At 45.2% G+C, this 17,611-nt stretch overlaps 1 long non-coding RNA gene across 1 annotated transcript; it reads left to right on the forward strand.

Annotated features, from left to right (window-relative positions):
- Nucleotides 1-1,349: 1,349 nt before the first annotated feature.
- Nucleotides 1,350-15,781, forward strand: LOC119386608 (uncharacterized). The gene is made up of 3 exons (XR_005182324.2): nt 1,350-1,525; nt 8,810-8,882; nt 15,331-15,781. It is a non-coding gene; the product is annotated as an uncharacterized LOC119386608 (long non-coding RNA).
- The last annotated feature ends 1,830 nt before the right edge of the window (nt 15,782-17,611 follow it).

Below are 17,611 nucleotides of genomic sequence, written 5' to 3' on the forward strand. Positions count from 1 at the left end.
TTTTTTTTTTTGCCTATGGGCATTCTGCAGTAAAGAGGCGGCGGCATTTGTCGTCTTCGGGGTACGTGACCACTAAAAAAAAAAGGAAAAGAAAACAGTAAACTGTTCGAACGTGCTGCACCAGAGTAGTAAAAAAAAAACTGAAACGTCTACTGCGAACAAGTGCGGAGTGTCGTAGGTTCCCCCTGTGCGGACCTATGTTGGTGTCACGATTCGATAAAAATACAAAAGAACAAAATGACACGTGCAAACGATTTGTCTGCTTTGATGGAAGCGCAGTAAAGAACAACAAAAGGAAAAGAACGGCGTTTTCTACACTGCCAGCTCGTTGCAGCGAATGTCGTCTGCTAGCAAACCGAGTCGGAGCGAGTTCCTCCCGGCGCGCGCGGCTGCTCTCGTCTCCATCCCTACGGTCACGTGCTCCCCGCGTCACTGCTCCCCCATTGGTTGACCTTGGGCAGCCGCTCTGCCGCTCGCGAATTTTTCCAACTCCGGCGATCTCCATCGCGCGTCCACTGGTCGCTCGAAAAACCTGTTTTTGGGCTTCCGCGACGGCAGCCGCTCCGCTCTTGGAGCAAAATCGCTGCATGTGAAACAGGCTTTAGGGAAAACTTGGAACGCATTGCAACGTGCTCCGAGTTTTCTCCTAAGTGTGAAACAGCCTGTACGTACAGTCCGCGTGGCCTCACGAGTTTGACGATTGCGCACGGCTTCAACTTGTTTCATTTCTGTAACTTAATATTATTTGCTTATTTGAGAACATCCCCCAGTGAGAGGACAGAGTTTAGTTGTAGAAATAAGGGCTAGTGGAACTAATGCGTAATCGTGAGGCCACGCGCTCCCGTGTTGCAAGTCATATTGGGCGCGACTGTACTACATATCTCGAGGGAAGTCTTCTTAGGTCCTGTAGAAGCATTGTAGAAGCTTCAAATCTAAGAAAAATGAGCCACTTGAGCCCGTTGCGTCAAATGAACTGACTGTACGACAGTGGCAGCACTCGCAGTAAAGCTTGCTTTCTTGCACATCTCTTGTTTTCGTCGCTCCAGCCAAGAGTGTGGCTTCACGTTCCTCTGTCCGTTCAAGAACAGCTAAAACCATGTTCAATGGTTATGTGATGTCTCTCATCTAAAATTTTTCTAACAGACCTCTGAAAAGTGAAAACTGCCGCATTGGAGAACATAAAGTGACGAAAACACTGTGATTTCGCCGGTGATTTCAAGCGTAAAATGTTCAGGGTGCATGGAGTCATGACCAGTGCCTCCTCAAGTTCATCGTCATCAACATATTCTGTGTGTGGCGGTTCTGTCGTTCTGTGGTGTGATGGTCGACGTTTAGACTGTTCTGCTGCCAATGGTTGGCTTTCCCGTTCTGACCACCCTAGGCCAATGTGCGCGCAGCAAGTGCCGTAGTTACTGCCGCTGAACTGTCGTGTTGTGATGCTTCCCCGTTCATCGTGCGAACGCAACGCGCTGTCACCAACGGAATGCGCTTGCATGACTCCGACCGGCGACTCGTACGGCATCAGGTAGGGCCGAATGTCTTTCTCCTAGACTCACAACGCGCTGAGGAAATTGACACTCAGAATTTTATGTTGATTCAATGACAAAATGTCGTTTAGGATAACTGCCAATGCACTTGGTACAGGCTCGTCATGAAAAGCACTGAAAGTTCCCGTTCAAGTCGCGCTTTATTCATTACAAAATGTCGAGCTAGGTGGCATATATTCATCATGAAAGAAAGCAAATGCGTACGGACACAGCTGTCTGTTTCTCTTCTCCGGTGCCAGTGTCTGCGAGCCTTTACTCCATGATGGTGATCCAGTGGTGATGATAACCCAGTAATGGTGAGCATATCTCCATACTGTTGGGGGTTGTATGCCCGTACTGATTTGTACGACACAAATCGGAAACGCAGGAATTATTAGACTGCTTATACTGGACCGGTTTTAGACCTCTGCAACTGCATCATACTTGTACTAAAATTCTCACTGCATCTCTCGTATCTCTGCAGTAAACGTGGCAGAAGGTAAGCATTTGCTGTACCACTCCCCTGTTAACCGTCCCACCATCGCCGCATCAGTGGGAATGTCGACATAAATGGGAATGCCTTCTAGACACAATGGGGTTCAGTTTTCTGGCATTGTATCACAATGTGCTGAATAGATTTGTCAGCACCGCCACATTCAGCTGCTCACTGTCCTTTAACGTCCATTGACATTCCAGTGAACCCATGCATCAAAGAGCAGGTTGCTCCCAAGGTGAAAAATTGACACCGTGCCCATTGTTTGCTTGTGTCAAGTCAAGTAAGGTGATCTTGTTGTTGTTGTCCTCATGCTGTCCGTCGTCATGGTTTCACTGCCTAGTGTCACACCCACCAGCTGGACAACATCATTAGTCTTCTTGGCATTGTAGTGAAGCCCCGGCATAGTGATTTCTGATGCTTGGATGTACAGTAGTGCTTGCATGTCTCATGGAGTTTCTTCCATGAGGACTATGTCATCCGCGATAGACTCGATATGTTGTGATTTTCGTCGGTCCTGGGGGTGCTTAATTTTGACATGAAGCCAAGGGAAGACTTCACTATTGCTTGCTCCAGGTCGAACACATATAGTAGGTATAGAATTGGTGACAGTGGGCAACCTTAATGGAGCCCTTTGGAAACTTGACATATTCCATCATGAGCACAGCAAAGGTAACTGTGTTGCTGTGGTACAGCTGCCTAATTGTTGGCAGCACTGCCTCTGGGAGACCCAGGTCACTCAGGCAGTTGAAAAGACTGGCATGTGGGACATTACCATATACCTTTTCCACATCCAGGAAGCACCGCAGTTTTCCTTCCTGGCAGTCTTGGCGCACTGTGTCAGTACAAAGATATTGTCTTCCAGCCGCCTGCCCTTGCCATTCTGCAGCTTTGTGTGGAGCCCTCTGGACTGCACCCAACTGTATACCCAGTTATCACTTGTCTGAAGGCCCTGTAGTGTGCAGGGGACTGTCACTGGCCTTTAGTCGCACAGGTGACCCACGTTGCCTTATTTTTGGGGGATCAGCACTACTGTGCCGAGTCTGCCGATCTTTGGGTATCTCTGCACCATCAACCATGGTGACGAAGAAGCCAGCAAGTTGATCCTTGGAACTCGCCACTGATGAGAGTGCTTCTAGTCGTGGTGCACATGTCACTGGGGGGTGATTGCAGCTTTGGATGCACTGATCAGCAGTAGTCTTCCCACCAGCTTGTTCGTGTCTCTGCTCAATTTTTTCTGAATGAGCGTGTATCATGCCCCTAAACCACCCAGAGGTCGAAATTTAGTTGGGGTGTTGCAGTTGTGCACGAGTCTGCAACGAAGACGTAGCTGTGAGAATATTTCGAAACTGTGTCGTAACGGCGGAGTCACACGCGTTTGATGATCCAGAAGAGGCCCTCACTTGTTTTGCTCTTTCCCTCGCCATGCTCCGTTTGTCGGCTCGTCTCTCCTCCTGGCCAAGTGCTCCTCCTCAATGTGCAAAGAGGAAGATCAGCGAGCGTGCCTACCTGCGAGCAGACAAACAGGTTCCTTTTGTGGATTACATGAGCCGATGTGAATGTGGATGTCACAACGAATGCTGGGGATTAACGAAAAACCCGGAGAGGACAGGGGATTGTTTCTTGAAATTTGTGGCGTGGCCATGGCTCGTAGCACTGCCGCATTTGGCGTTGTTGATCGTAATGGCATTCTGTACTTGATGCGCGCGTTTACTTTAAACGTTAAAAAATTATCGGAGGTGGTTTAGGAGCCTTTCAATAGTTCCATGTTGTAGCAGCATGACTCTGCCACAACATTTACAATAATTCACTTGGAATGAAGTTTTCCACTTCTCGAAAGCTTACTCGGATATCAAGAGACGTCAACATTGCGTTCAACTTATTCATCGTGACAAATAGGAGTTTTTCTTTGTATTCTTTTGAGGATGTTATTGCGTGGTCAGTTGGCCAGCACCTGGACAACTGTGCCAGATCGTGTGTATTTTCGACGCTATTGTTTATCAACCTAAGGCCTCTAAATCACGGTGTGTTGTCTAATGCCGGGACTTTTTCCATTGTCGTTCTTATTACATTGTGCAGCATCGACAGAACAGTCTAGGAGTCCACAAGGAAACCCAAGCGTTTCTAGACCATTGAAGAGAAGTTTCCTTGCTGCCCAGCAATTTTCGTCTTCCTCTTCTTTACAAGAAGGCTGGAACAGCTGGCTCACATCGCTTTTTCAGCTACTTCGATGGTGACACACAACTTTAGCAGATGCTTGAACCGGCACAGAAAAAGCATTCGGATTCCACTGAACCTGCACCGCTTGCATCCACACCTCGGTGCACAAATCTGCGTAGCTTGACAATAGTTGTAAGCATATTGATCACTTGTAACATACAGAGGGTGAAGAACTTCGCAAGATGTGAGCAGAGCTTTCAGCCGCTCCAAGTGAAAGGCGCATTTCCGCGAAGCATAGCATACATTGGCTCCACAACATGAGCAAAGTGAGAAATGAGCTTGGAGAAGAAGCCTGCAAGTCCCAGCAGCGAGCAGAATTCACCGATATTTGTAGGTGATGGTGCCTTGGTTATTGTCTCAATGGATGACGTCAATGGAAATAACCCTTTGCCACTGAAGACGTGACCTAGAAAAGCCAACTCTGCGACGTCAAAAACACATCTGTGGTTCAAACAGCATCAGAAAGCCATTTAAAAATGGCGTGCAAATTGCTCAGATGATCCTTTCTGGAGCACCCGTACACAATTATGTCATCAATATAGAATAGGACGCATTCGCACTCTTTCAGGACCATATGCATCATTTTCTAAAATGCTGAGGGCGCCGATGCCAATCTAAAGCAAACCGTCTTGAAGCAAAAGAGCCTGTCATGCATTACAAACGCCCCAACCAAGCTGTTCAGGAGTTCTTCAGTTTGTGGCAGGGGAAAGTTGTCCACTACTACAGTTTTGTTTGGCTCCCATAGGTCTTCATGGTTTCAAAACAGCGCGTAAAGTACGAGGACACAGAAAGTAAGACGGGACCAGGCGCTGAACTGCCAACAATGCTTTTTATTTGTGCGAACACGAATAAATAGGCTTTTCACATGAGAGGAGGGGGAGAGATATTGCAAAAACGTATGCGCCCTACCCTATACAGCGCATGAAATTAACGGTGCAGATAGCTAATCTCTTTGTCTGTTAAGGCTATCGAAGGTGAACTGACACATGCTGACCCGACGTTATGCATTTCGTAGGCTTCATAGATTTCTCGGGCTCTGGAATCTCGGTAACTGCGAACGATGCGCGTCTGCTGGAAATCGGGGCTACACCCGCACCTAGCGCAGTGTATTGCCAAGTTGCTGCCGGTCTTCGCTCCAAGATTGCTGGCGTGTTCTCGTAGGCGGTCATTCACACACCGGCCGGTCTGACCGATGTACATTCCTCCACAGTTCAGCGCCTGGTCCTGTCTTACTTTCTGTGTCCTCGTACTTTACGCGCTGTTTTGAAACCATGAAGCCTTACCAACAAGCTCAAGCCCATACCCTTTTAAAGTCCCATAGGTCAACACACATGCGAATCGAGCCATCTTTTTTCTTGGCGATGACAATAGGCAACACCCACTCTGAAGAGTTGATGCCCTGAGCTTCTCATTTCTGAACTTCTGCCGAGACTTGCTCGCGAATGACGAGTGGTAGTCATCTCAACTTGCTGGCCACTGGTTGAACAGATGCGCAAACTCTGACCTTGTGAGTAAAACCTTTCACAGTTCCCAGCTCTTTTGCAAATAAGTGCTTGAAGATGCAACGTAATTCCGGAGGTAGCATAGGAGTTTCTTACGTCATCACAAGACACTTGAGTGGCGACCCTTGAATCTTCATATCCGAAGCCACAATACCATCTAAACCAAGGATGGTTGTTCCTTCAGGCACGAAGTACAGTAGGACAGAAATGCAGTGGCCATGGAATGAGGCCATCGCAATGAAACATCCTTGTATAAGAATTGCTGACTTAGAATAATCGAGGAGCTGGACGGAAGTATACGTCAGTGGATACGTTTTATAAAAATGGTGTTGGTAAGGTTCTTCGGCCAGAATCAAACACGGTGATCCTGTGTCGATCAAGAATGACACGGAAATTCCTTCAGTTTCCAATGCTGCATAAATTCCCTTCTCACGGCTCCAGATTTGTCAGACACTTAGGTGGTTGTCTGGGTCAGCTGTATCGTTATCTTTCGCGACATGCTGAAGATTTTTCGTCAATTTTCGTAGCGACTTCAATACCTTTTCGAGTGGCTACATTTTCTACACCTATATGCCTTGACCATGCACTGAAAGCTATTTGCAAGGTGCTGCGTAGAAGTGTTAGCATCTTTAACACAATGAACTTGTGAGTCAATTAGTGCAAGTTCTCTCACTTCTCTAGTTGCTTGATCATGCTGGTTTGCAATGGTGAGAGCCCTAGAAAGCGTGAGAGAGTCTGCCAGCAAAAGGCGTTCATGTAAATACTCATTGGTAGTTACCGCAATTGTGTGCTTCTACAAGACTTCTCAGCACGGTGACGCAATCAGCCGCAGTCTCACCTGGGGCTTGCATACATTGATGGAAACGGTGACCCACTGCAGTGACGTTCACCGTGCTCCTAAAGTGACGTTCCAGTGTCTCGATCGTGCGGTCGAACTTATCGGGGATAGGAGATGCCAATGTCCCTCTCGCAGCACTCGAAGCCATAAGGCACAGGTTGTCCATTGTTGTCAGTCTGGAAGATGTGTTGCCCTTCCAAGCCCAGAATTACCTTCCATGAATGGCAGGTAGGTTGGAGGCACTCAAAGCAGCTGTGTAGTCCTTGAATGCCTGAACCCATTCCTTCCATGGGATGTCCAGGTAGCGACAGGAACAGAGGTGGCGGTTGTAACCGCAAAACACTCATCCTGAAGGACGACAGGCAAGAAATGAAGGCAGGGATGAGGGTCAAGCCGGCACATGAGCTGGTGAATCCTCTTCCACAAAATATGTTATATCATGCATAATGATTATGACAGAGGCAGTCGTCGAGCACGCGCCATATGTAGTCAGTAGCGACACCTTATATAACACTTCCCTCGTTTTCCAGTAGGCAGTGCAAAGCAGTAACAATATACCGGGTGTCCCAGCTATCTTTAGCCAAGGGTTAAAAAATACAAGATTAGAGGCAGGTGAGTGAAATCAGTTGCAAAAAACTGAGTCACCTTGCGCACTACAGACAATTTCTTGTTTGGTAATTAACTAATTTGTTAACTAGGCTTATTTACCCAAATTGCTAAATATTGACTTTAGGCAAGAAATGTGACTTGCAAAGTTTGAGAGCGTTTTCAGAAACCCCAATTGCATTATTTGCGATAAAGAAAGTCTCACGTATACAATTTTTTCCAAGCTGCAAAGAAAGCCCGTGAAATGGAACCATGTGACTAGCGCATTCGCGCGCAGCTGAAATGCTGCCCTCAGCCGTAGTTTGAGTGAACGAAATCAGCTGCGGCCAGTACTCGCCGGCACCGTTGCAGCGGTAGGCCGATAAGTTGGCGGTGGTTTCGTGCCCCGCGTCAGCCAGTTGGCGCGCGTGACGGTGCAAGTTGTAGCGAGCGCGAGCCAAGAAACCACTGTTAACTTATCGGCCTACCGCTGCAACGGAGACGGCGAGTCGCGGCCGCAGCTGATTTAGTTTGCTAAAACCACGGCTGAGGGCAGCATTTTCACTGCGCGCGAATGTGCTAGTCACGTGGTTCTTTTTGTATATCGTGGGCTTTTTTTGCAGCTTGGAAAAAATGATATACATGGGACTTTCTTTATCGCAAATACTAATGCAATTGGGGTTTCTGAAGACGCTCTCGAACTTTGCAAGCCGCATTTCTTGCCTAAAGTCAATATTTAACAGTTTAGTTAAATAATCCTAATTAACAAATTAGTTAATTACAAAACAAAAATTGTCTGTAGTGTGCAAGGTGGCTGTCAGCAATTTGCAACTGATTTCACTCACCTGCCTCTAATATCGTATTTTTTAACTCTTGGCTAAAAATAGCTGGGACACCCCGTATATCCAGGTGCTATTTGGCTGTTGGAGTCCAGCCTGTCGGCTATTTCTTTTTTATTTCTTTTTTTTTTCTTTCTTCGTGCTAGCTTCTTTCGTAAGACAGTAATTAGTGTCTGTAACGACTCTATACTGACAATATCTTCTCTGCTTTTTTTTCCACCACTATACATGTGTCTCATGCTTACCTCAATTGTGCCCAACAGATACTTGAGTTTGCTTTAAAACCCAAAAGATCTTGAAAGATGGAAGCCTTCGCTGGGTCTTGCTTGGTGGATGATCTGGCATTTCATTACAATCGACAGAGTGGTTCCTGGAATTATATTTGCTCTAGTATATGCTTACGTCACCTCGGGCTCTGGCAAAGCTGTGCACGTTGTGCTATCATACTAATTTCCCCTTCCGATCTCATCTTTGCTGCTTTTGTGAATCTCTGTAGTCTTCTTCATTTCGATTCTTTATATTCAATTTGCTGTCCCTGTCTCTCTTTTGATGACTCCTGAATGCAGTGACTCCTGAAGTATTTTCTGTGTCAGAAGGAAGACTCACATGCAAACAGCACAGGAGAGAAAATGGCAGCATTTATGTACAGACTTATATTTGCAGAAAGAGAAAAGCGGGAAGGAGTGTTGTAGTGACGTCACGCTACAACACTCCTTCCCCCTCAGATTTCTTTCGAAAGCCACTTGGCTGACCTCTGTCCGACGCATGTCACACGTGTGCACTACTAAGTTCGGCTGCTGGTGCAGCATCTTTGGTGTCGGACTGGTCCGGAGAGCCGAAGGCAGCTGTTCCAGCCTTGGGTGATGCAGGTGCCGGAAGGTGAGACGTCGCAGACTCGGTCGCGCATGGAACTGCAGGAGGCGACTTGGTGACTGGCCCACACTACATCAGAACCATCGGAAGAGTTGCATCTTCTGAGGCTTTAGGAGGAGGCTGTACCGGCAGACAAGCTTTAGCTATCTGGGCTTGCATAATGGGCTCTGATGGGGTCCTCACGCATAAATCGAACCACCTGCAGCACTTTCACCAGATAGGTTACGGGACCGACAATTTGTGTCATGGCGCCATTGGCCCACGAAAGTGTTTTACCTCTCACAGTTTTCACCCACACAGCATCCCCCACAGCAAAACATTGTGAAACCCTGCGCAGCATGTTACTTTGCACTTTGGTGCGTTGCTGCTGTTCCTGCATGGAGAGCTCAAAATCTGGAATAACTGCCAGTTGGGCGTGTTGGCATACATTCGTGATGGTGAAGCACTAAAAGAAAAAAATAAACTCAGTTGCTAGTAGCGCTGCGTCCTGTGTTCTTCATAAGTCTCCGTTTCTTTTAGCGCTTCACCATCACCAAAATCTGGTTTTGGCAACGAGAGCTTTACCCATTGCTGTCTTTTCAAAAACAATTATGCCGGGGCTTAGCCAGTGATACTGTGTGGAGTATTCTGATAACTCATTAGATAGCTGTCCAAACATTCCAGAAAGGAGTGAGTGTTTCTGGTTGTTCACTTTGTCTTGCAAGACATGCTTTGACAGGGCTTGTTTTGTTTGGCAGTCTGCACCAAACGCTCTGCCGCTCCATTAGGAGCCGCATGATACGGTGGCGTCTGTGACATGCCTTACACCGTTTGCACTTAAGGACACCATGAACTCTTTGGAAATGAATTGCGCCCTAGGTAACACAATGTCAGCTTGTAGACGTCTATTTCTTGGCTTGATCAAGCTACAGCTTAATGTTGTAGCTGTCTTGTGCAAGCTGTATTCTAGCCTTCGACAAACACAAGCTGGCTAGCAGCTCAGCTAATGCTCCCTCTACTTAGGGCTAATAGCCCTGTTCGCAAGCTATGTTGTAGATGGTGTGTAGATGTCTGAAAGGGTACTGAACAACATTTCGCGGACGTGATAGCCTGCGGGATCGATTCCGGTGAACATGCATATATCATCTGCAAAATACCAACAGCAAATATAGCTTGGAAGTTACTTTAAATGAATTTTGAAGACCGCCTGTGAAAGACTGGCGATCGCCCCGCAGTTTTGGCATAAAAAACCAACAAACAAACAACACCAGAAAAAGCAACCAAAAAAAGTCGTTTAGAGGGCACTTTCCAGGAAAGCAGCTTCATCTGGCAGTAAAGAAAGAGACGGCGTGCTAATACAGTTGTCACCAATTCATGATATGAAAGGCTTCGACAATATCCCTTTCACTCTGGTCCCTAGATTTAAACAAGAACTTTGTGCTTTCAGGAATTGGTTTAAAAAATGTGTTTCTTCTGCCCTCATTTTTTCCTCTGCATCTGTTACAGTGTTGAGCCAAAGTGCCTCCTGCATTGTTCATTACATGCCACTGGTGTTCCCGCACCCTTTCGTTGAAACACCTTCCCGTCTGTCAAATATACAAGCTGTCGCACATAAGGGGAATATGGCATACACCAACCCACAAACACACTCGTTGTAATTTGTTTAGTGCCTTGTTATGCACTAGGGCGTACCCTTACTGCCTCCTGTAACCATAGGGCTCACTCTTCTGAGTTTACAGGGGGCCAAGAAGACCCAGGGAGCCAAGAAGACCACCTTGACCCTGTACCGGCTTGCCACTTTTTTACGTTGTACAAAACTTGATGAATGTAAGGCATAACCTGCAGTTTATCGTTCTGCAAATTCTCTTCTTGTGGCTTGTCACCTTTCAGTTTGTGTAAGAGACTTTCACAAGCACCTGTAATTAAGGGGGGAAATGGCACTTCAAAAAATGTTTTTCATTTCTTGATCGATTTTGATGAAGCTCCCCGAGTTTATGCAGATTTGTGTGCCGATTTCAAATATGCAGTTATTTTTCTAGTATAATGTGTATTTTTTAAAACACAAAATATTTTATGTGCCCATTGGGGAACTAGATTTTTTCTGAACTAAGATGATTACAAGGTAAATCGGCATATCACAATAATCTGGAATCAGAACAGAGTGCAGTGCAACAAAAATAGATGTTCTAAACCCATTGGAACAAAAGTTACAGTATGTTGAACATTCACAAGTGAAATCCTAGCTTGAAATTGGCTCGGTGGCAAATGTTAACATACAATAACTTTTAACTGTCTTAGTTCAGAAAATATCTTGCTCACAATGGGCAGATGAATTATTTTATATTTTAAAAACTACCCACTATACTAAAAAGATAATTCCATATTTGAAATCAGCTCACAAAGGTACATAAACTTAGTGAGTTTCATCAAAATATATCAAGAAATAAAAAAGAATTTTTAAGAGCAGTGTGCCCCCTTAGACTATGGGGCTGAAAGGAAGTGCCTAACCTGCTGATTGAAGCTTAATCCTACTTTATGCTCACAGGATTTATTAAGCGCGGACTTGCAGGCTAGGATTATGTTGGCCCTCTTAACCCCTTAAGTGCTTTATTTTTTTGAAAATTTCCCAACCAAAAGTGCCTATTTTTTTTATTCCTGATTTCGAATCTGATTGTACTAAAAAATAGCTAGTCGATGTTAAAAAAATATTTGTACCACATACTTAGTCAAATCAAAACACGGAATAACGCAAGGGGGCCTGTTGCAGCTCCTGCACGAAAAGCGAGTTTCCTTTCTCAATTTTTTCCCGTTTTCTCCTCGCTTCCGAGAGCAAACGAAGCACATTTGAAGAAACTGCTGAATATATTCCATAAGGTCATTTGGCAATGACAAGTTGAAAGTCTTGCCTGGAATGACCAAGAATGGAAGGCGAGGAGGCTTCACAGGAGGATTGTCCGCATCATGCAGGATCCACTGGCGAGCACTCGCGATGTTCGCTTCCGAGCTGTTTTCATCATCACCGGAGGAGATGCTCAATTCACCGCCTTCGCTGTCTTCACTTCCGGACACAAGATAAACATCTGTATCCGAATGATCATCACTCGAAGAAGATGACGAAAACGAAAAGCCTCTTTTTGTGTTGATGAGCCAGTTATGCATAGGTGCTCGCCACCGCAAGCCATCTTTTCATACAAAAACCGCGCTCTTCCCGCAGGAGAAAAATACATTGCCAAGTAAATGCTGCCATCTGGTGGATTACACGCAATCTAAGCCGTAGAAGAGCGCTTCTTGCCCTGAACGCTAGAGGGGAGTACCTATTCTGCTAGGACAAGCTCTGCTCGTCCAAAGCAGTTTGGGGACAGTTTGGGCAGGATGAGCTCTGCTCGTCCAAAGCAGTTAAGGGGTTAACAAGCTTTGAATGCGCACTTTCAAACGGAATTGGGGCTTTCTTTTTATCCTCGGGTTGTAATAACAACAAATGTGTTTTTCGTCAAAAAGGAGTGTGAGGTCCAAGAAGTGAAGGCAGTTATCCCTAGCTAATTCGTGCATGAAGGTGAGTCCTTGCCAAACTGATTGAAACACCTTCAGTAGAAGCTGTGAAAAGAAGAAACAAGAAAAACTGTTACAGAGCAGAATGTCATCTGTCCTCCAACTTTATCAGACTTGCAATATTTCTCGTGTTTCGTACTTACACGTCCAAGCAACAGTTTCCATGATGAAACATTTTTTTGCATTCAACAAACCTGCTTTGTGCGTGCTCTTTTCCTGCGAAATGGACCAGTCTACCACAGGGTGTTCTGGTTCCAATGAAAATCCCAAGTCAAGTTCCCCGCATTCCCATTTGTGCCACAGGGTCAAGCACCAGTTTTCTTCCAGGCAATTACTAAAAACTCTGTTCTCACATGGATGTCTAGTGGGGCTTGTTCAAGTGCATCTTATCTCATAAGTCTTAAAAAGCTTTTGATGTCAACATTCTACTGCCTTGTTTTTGGTGCTTTTGTGACATGCTTGTTGCCATAATTGAAACTGCGTGCCACCTTGTATGTACACCCATGGAGTGAAACATGAAAATTTGGGCTTTCGGGTCATATTGCCGTAATTCTGACAAGTGCACTTACTAGATCTAGCCCATATCACCTTTGATGGCCAGATTTGTCACGACTTGACGTGGTTATGTCATAGCAGTCGTTATACAAAGAAAAATTTACACCGCATTTCAATTTGTGAGGACTGCACATACTTGTGTGGCATGCACACTTACTCTGGCATCGCTGGCATCGTGAGAGGTGCCAGTGCATGGTAATAAATGGTAGTACTTGGATTTGTCTGAGCCTCTTCCTGGCTTCAAGCAGTTTTGCAGCTGTAAATTGACTATTTTCAACAAAATGTTGCATTACAAAATGTAACTATTCACAGTGCTGTCTATATACATGTGTGAAAAATGTTATTGCATTGATCAGTTTAGAAAATACGATTTCCTTAAAATGTTTTAGGAAAAGCAGTAATAAGTAATACTGCTAAAATGTTTGAAGCCAGAATAACAGAGAGCTGAGCGAGCTGGTTGGTAAGTATGGGCATGCACAGAAAAGTTGTTGCGCCTTCTTTCTTTTCCGCCGTTGTGCACCTGTTGCGGTTGGTAGTCGGTGTTTGTGGTGTCTTGACTTCTCTCTTGCGTCCGTGTTTGCACACTCGGTCTTTCTAGGACGTCTGAAGCCACAAGCTCAGAAACTCGATAAGTCCATCATTCTTTCCATGGCAGCTTAAAAACTGCATTGCCAAAGTTTGGTCTAGTATTTTTGGGGGGATGTTGTATGAACGTGGGCACAGCCTTTATAATGAATGTGGCAAACATTTACATTTCTAGATTTCTTAAGGTTAACTATACTTTTATCCCCTGTGATCATAATTTGCTTTACTAAATGCTAATATAATACCTAAAGTAATTTAATGCCTAAGGTTTGCAGCTCGTTGCAGGATATTTGCAGGGATAAAAAAATATGTAACCATGGAATCTAGTCACCATTTATAAACATCATGCATAAAATGAGTTTTATCACTGAAGTACCAGTTGTCCCTAAATCTTGACCACATTTTTCTGAGGTCTTTGAATATAAACGTTCATCCAGGTCAGTGCGGTAAAAACGCCAACATAAAAGCCTCACATATGTAGGAAATGGTCATAGTGAACCTTTTGCTTGTATTTACTGAAGTGTTTCCTCTTTTTCTGCTTGAGTTTTATGTAGCTCATTGTTCTTAGATCACTGAATTTTCTGGTCCTAGTATTTTGTTCACCTCTTATACACCTTTGCCAGTAATCCTCTCTAGGCTGTGGTAAATGTGCATGACCCCCCAAACGTCGCAGTGCATCAGCGTACGTCAGCCTTTGTACTCCTGTGCCACAGTCCAGAAAGGAGGTGCTCCCCCTCTCCATTGAAGGAGGTCTATACACTCAGAGGATTGCTAATGTTTTTGCTTGTTGCCTCTAGATCAACTTGTCTATTCATTTACCAATCCAGTGCTGCGTAACCTCATAGCCATTGCTTGGAATAGACCACAAATTTTTCACATAACCCCTTGCCACAAGCGCAGTCGCACATATCCGATTGCCAAAGCTCGGTGCTCCTCAAGGCAACAGCTGCCAACACCTGCTCAGTGAAGCACCAGAAGAAGAGAAAAAGGTTTACCATAAAAAGTAACATAAACTTCACATACACACTCCTTTAAAATTGCCCCGAACCCATGCTGGGAAAGAGTTAAAAGCTACATTTCCGAGTCACTCTTGAGTCCTGATCAGAGTCCCCTGTTGTAATGGCGAGTCCAGTTGCTTGAACCCATTGGCGAGTTTTAATCGGGTCACCATCATGCGCTGGCCACGCTGCATAGGTTATCTTGTGGTGGAGTGGTCCAGCTCGCCACAATATAGTAAAAAGGGGGATGGGCTCCTTGAATGAGTTAAATTTCATTGTGAACCAGCACTCTGGGGCCATACTGGGATGCTTGGAAGGAACATGGACAGCTAGTTCAACTGTTTCACGAGACCTAGGTACACTCATAATTGACTACTTTCACTCGTGTACTAGTTGAATTGGTACACGACCTATTAAGCCTGTCTTGCAACACTCGGAGCTCATGCACGTTTTCTGCTGCCTGTGCATTGACTGTTCATACACAGCTTGTTCATACACAGTTCATACATGCTGAGGAGACACTAGTTATGCATTTTGTTGCAGTACAAAATTTGGCATATGTATCCTCAACCTCTGGTCCAATTAAATGTACTTACTTAAATATAGAGGGTAAGTTGGTTGGCCACAATGTAAAAGAAAGAATAAGAAAGCATTGCACTTCAAACCTCAGTTCTCCTTCAATGTTCTAAGGACTACTTGTTTTGCATAGGCAGTGGCATATATGAAGCTCAACCTGCTCACTGTCACCTCTATTGCTCCAAATTAAATGAAGTACGTTTCATTTTCAGAACATGCTATATGGCACTGCATCTGTAATACTGACAGAACATGGACACCAGCAAGAGCCCTCCAGACGTTTTCGAAAAGATGATGTACTACGCGCTTTTATGCACCATTTTTCACTTGTAAATATATTTGGCATGTGCCAAAGCTCTATGTGGCATTGTCAGAGCTAGTAGCTGTCCTTGAAATTGTTGCACGCTTTTGTGTAGTTGGACAAACTTTGCTAAAAGGGCCGCTCACCAGGTTTGGGCAATGCAGGCGATTGTGTCTGTAAACTATGGAATGGCCATGTGGGATGAGAACAGTTGAAGCCTAACACGAAAGTCTGTGCACCCTTTCTTTTGTGGAAGCTACACTTCAAGAGAAGAGTGAGAGGTTAGTGCATGTGTGCCTTTGTCTTGGGCACTTCTCCAAACTTCTGCAGCCATTGTAGAGTTTTGTGTGCAGTATACGGACACGTCCTGACTAACTGTGGAATGTCACTTGCTATGGCACACGAGTTTAGTTCATCCAATGCAGAACAGGCAACACCAGAGCTACAACTATGCCAAGAAGGGAAATAGAAGCAAAAGGAGAAAAGATAGACAATTAGAACATTTCACCGCAGTTGTTTAGGTGTCTTGCTTTTCTGAGGCAAACAATCTAAGAGAGACATGCATGTATGTCTAGGCTGCGGCAACGATTTCCTGCTTCTGCGGCACCATGACAAGTTCCTCTCGGCTGCGGCAGTGAGCTTCTGCATTGGTAGCACAAATTGCAAAGTATGCTCGGTGGTGGTGCTTAGCTGGGACGACATTCTGTAAGTGTCCACTAAATGGACCGTCCATTTCAGTGTGCTCTGATTGGATAGGGATCGAAGCCAGAGTGGCGCCAGCCTGCTCGCTCTTGAGTCAATCATAGCGTGCTGAAATGGACAGTCCAATCTGTGGACACTTGTGGAATGCCACTCCTGTTGCTTTGGCAGCATAAACCAGTGCATTCTGGCGTTGCCACAGCTGAGGCTCTGCTCGGGCAGCTCGTTTAGCAGCAGTGGCAGTCCAAGCGCTTCCACCGGTTGTGTCACTCGTCGTGTGCAGAACGCTGTGAGTATTGTGATTGGTGTGGACAGTGTCATCGGGGAATGGGCAACAGTGCGTTACGCTGGTGAGCTGCGGGAGACAGACATGCTTTCATGCGTGCTGTGTTTTCTTAGTTGCTGCTCTCCTCCATCACTGTCGTCATTCTCCACTGTGCTCTACGTTTGCTCTCTTTGATACATCCCCGTGCCAACATATCTTTCACTCGGTGAGGATGCCAATGGTGATGCCATGAAACAGGCAATGCAGGCGCTTCAGAGAAGCACTGTAAGATGGAAGTGGAGCTTGCCATGTCAACGTGACGTGCCTCCTCTCAGCCAGCACTTAAAGAATGCAAGGGAGCTGTGCTGCTGGTGGACACTAGGCAAAGCAAATGGGGAGGCTGTCGGCTCAAGAAGCTTGCCTTTTGGAGCCACAGTAACAGGACAGTTCAGTTTCTTCTAACACCTGCATTGATGAATTAATTTAAAAAGAAATCTTTAGGCAATGTGCTTCCTGGATGGAATCTTACAGCTTCCAGTGATGAGCAAAAATTTGCAATGATATCTGGTGAGGGGTCCTTTAATGCTGTAGAAACTAGAACTTCACTCAGCTTGTGTCTCATGTTGACATTGCATCATTATGATACGGGCTATGATGTAGCAGATGCTTGTTAACTCGCCTTTGTACTCGTCCTTTCTGTGCACTGCAACTGGAAAGTGAGTTCCGTTAGATGTTTTGAAGAACCTTGCATTGTGTTGTGTACAAAGATTAGCAGACATTTAAAATTAAGGATGCAAGGTTGGCGTCAACAAAATCTCAGTCACAAGTCTTCTAAGCTGCTCTGTGTTTGGAGCAAGTTTGCTCACCACCCTTTATTCACATATGTAAATCATCTCGTTTATGTACAGTGAAAGGAGAGGGCTCATTGTTTAGAACACACGGTTTCTCTTGAAGCTGTCATAAGTGCTGGGCTTTGGTATTTTTAAATGTTTTGTCTTGGCTTCTGAAGCCATAGATATGCTCAATTGCAATGCGTAGCAATGGCTAAAAATCCTGGCTTGCACTGAGCATTGCATGTATGCCTGTCGTGCTGATTCAAGGGCATGTTTTGAGCAGTTTACAAAATTGTACAAACCTGATGTGGGCTGGTGCAGTAATTGGGGAAAATATAAACTTTTTTTCTTGGCCACAAGGAAAGTTTTATAGGAATGGGTTATTGAAGGGCAAA

This window comes from Rhipicephalus sanguineus, chromosome 3 (assembly GCF_013339695.2).
Source record: "Rhipicephalus sanguineus isolate Rsan-2018 chromosome 3, BIME_Rsan_1.4, whole genome shotgun sequence".
Lineage (NCBI taxonomy): Eukaryota > Metazoa > Arthropoda > Arachnida > Ixodida > Ixodidae > Rhipicephalus > Rhipicephalus sanguineus.